This window comes from Enhydra lutris, unplaced genomic scaffold, assembly GCF_002288905.1.
Source record: "Enhydra lutris kenyoni isolate GAN:26980312 unplaced genomic scaffold, ASM228890v2 scaffoldscaffold343, whole genome shotgun sequence".
NCBI classification, from domain to species: Eukaryota; Metazoa; Chordata; class Mammalia; order Carnivora; family Mustelidae; genus Enhydra; species Enhydra lutris.
In genome coordinates, this window is record NW_019154427.1 from 24,755 (window position 1) to 27,217 (window position 2,463).

Here is a 2,463-nt window from a genome sequence, read left to right on the forward strand (position 1 = left end):
AATCACAAATAGCCACATGGGACAGCTGTTCTTAGAACTACAGAGCATAGCACCAAGCATTAGTAATGGTCATCAAAGGCCTCTCCAGACCTTCTCAACCATAACCGTGTACACAAAACACCTGGGGACCTTGTTAAAATACAGATTCTGATGTGCTAGGCCTCAGGTGGGACCAGAAACCTTGTCAGTCATTACAAACTCCCAGATGAGGCTGATAATGATGCCCACCAATCACATTTTGAGAAGCAACACTGTGTCCTAAATTTGTTTGATAAGAATCACTGGGGCACTGGTAAAATATTCAGATAACCAGGCCTCTCTCCTAGTGATCTTGTTTCAGCATGTTTGGGCTAGAGCTTAAAAAGTTTGGGAAAACTAGAGTCTCCTCCTCTACTGTTAGACAAAAATCAACTATCACAGAGAAATGGACTTTAAAAATACAGATTTTTGGTGGAGGCCGGAGGAAGGAAAGCGGAAGCCCAGAAGACTGCATCTTCTCGCGTACCTGTGCAAGCTAACGTTGAGCTGCCTCTTTTTGTAACAGACCAGAGCGCCTGTTGCCTATTACCACTTACGCTTCTGTAGACAAGTCTTGTGGGTACTCCTCGCCATGGCTCAGCTCCAGACACGCTTCTTCACTGACAACAAGAAATACGCGGTAGATGATGTTCCCTTCTCAATTCCTGCAGCCTCTGAAATTGCTGACCTTAGTAACATCATCAATAAATTGCTGGAGGCCAAAAATGAGTTCCACAAACATGTGGAGTTCGATTTCCTTATCAAGGGTCAGTTTCTGCGAATGCCCTTGCTCAAACACATGGAACTGGAAAACATCTCCTCAGAAGAGGTTGTGGAACTGGAATATGTGGAGAAGTACACTGCTCCTCAGCCAGAGCAATGCATGTTCCATGATGACTGGATCAGTTCCGTCCAAGGGGCAGAGGAATGGATCTTGACTGGTTCTTATGATAAGACTTCTCGGATCTGGTCCTTGGAAGGAAAGTCAATAATGACAATTGTGGGACATACAGACGTTGTAAAAGATGTGGCCTGGGTGAAAAAAGATAGTTTGTCTTGCCTACTACTGAGTGCCTCTATGGATCAGACGATTCTCTTATGGGAGTGGAATGTGGAGAGAAACAAAGTGAAAGTCCTGCACTGCTGCAGAGGTCATGCCGGAAGTGTGGATTCTATAGCTGTTGATAGTACGGGAACTAAATTTTGCAGTGGCTCCTGGGATAAGATGCTAAAGATCTGGTCTACCGTTCCTACAGATGAAGAAGATGAAATGGAGGAATCCACAAATCGACCAAGAAAGAAACAGAAAACAGAGCAGTTGGGACTAACGAGGACTCCCATAGTGACCCTCTCTGGCCATAAGGAAGCAATTTCTTCAGTTCTGTGGTCAGATGCTGAAGAAATCTGCAGTGCATCTTGGGACCACACAATTAGGGTGTGGGATGTAGAGTCTGGCAGTCTTAAGTCAACTTTGACAGGAAATAAAGTGTTTAATTGTATATCCTATTCTCCACTTTGTAAACGTTTAGCATCTGGAAGCACAGATAGGCATATCAGACTGTGGGATCCTCGAACTAAAGATGGTTCTTTGGTGTCGCTGTCCCTAACCTCACATACAGGCTGGGTCACATCATTAAAGTGGTCTCCTACCCATGAGCAGCAGCTGATTTCAGGTTCTTTAGATAACATTGTCAAACTGTGGGATACAAGAAGTTGTAAGGCTCCTCTCTATGATCTGGCTGCTCATGAAGACAAAGTTCTGAGTGTAGACTGGACAGACACAGGGTTACTTCTGAGTGGAGGAGCAGACAATAAACTGTATTCCTACAGATATTCACCTACTACTTCTCATGTGGGGGCATGAACGTGAATGATAAATTTGACTACAGAGATTGTTTCTGTACATGAAATTGATAAAGAAGCCTCATATTACATCAAAAAAAAAATACAGATTTTTATAAAAAAGGAAAGGTGGCTCATTAACACATCAAGATATCCAATTCAGCAACCAATTCTGTGTGGTTTTCAAACTAAGTAAGTGACTTATCCATCAATAACAAAGAACAATTTTTATTCATCACACTAAAGACCTTTGTGCTCCCACTCAGGCCACCTCTTGGAGGGTGGTGGGACAGCTGGGTTATTAATGAATGCCAATGTGGACCTAAATGTCAGTGGAAAATAATTTTATCCACTAAGAAGTCTTTTTAAACCACTTGATGCCTGTTGTGAATGATCAGACACCAAGAATCTTGCTTTCTTTGCAAAAAAAAAAAAAAAAAGAAGAAGAAGAAGTAAAACCAGCAGCCACAAAAGCATAGTACTGGACTTGAAAAAGCAACTAAGTGAAACAGACATGACATGGATTTTATGTTATTGATAGGACAGGAGAGGCAGTATCAATAACTACAGTTGACGAGGTTGTGGCCATCCTGTACCTAGAGA

At 42.4% G+C, this 2,463-nt stretch overlaps 1 pseudogene across 1 annotated transcript; it reads left to right on the top strand.

The window, feature by feature from the left end:
* Nucleotides 1–491: 491 nt before the first annotated feature.
* LOC111140266 lies at nt 492–1,949 on the top strand (annotated as a pseudogene). Its single transcript, XR_002640138.1, has one exon. The product of XR_002640138.1 is annotated as a ribosome biogenesis protein WDR12 pseudogene (transcript).
* The last annotated feature ends 514 nt before the right edge of the window (nt 1,950–2,463 follow it).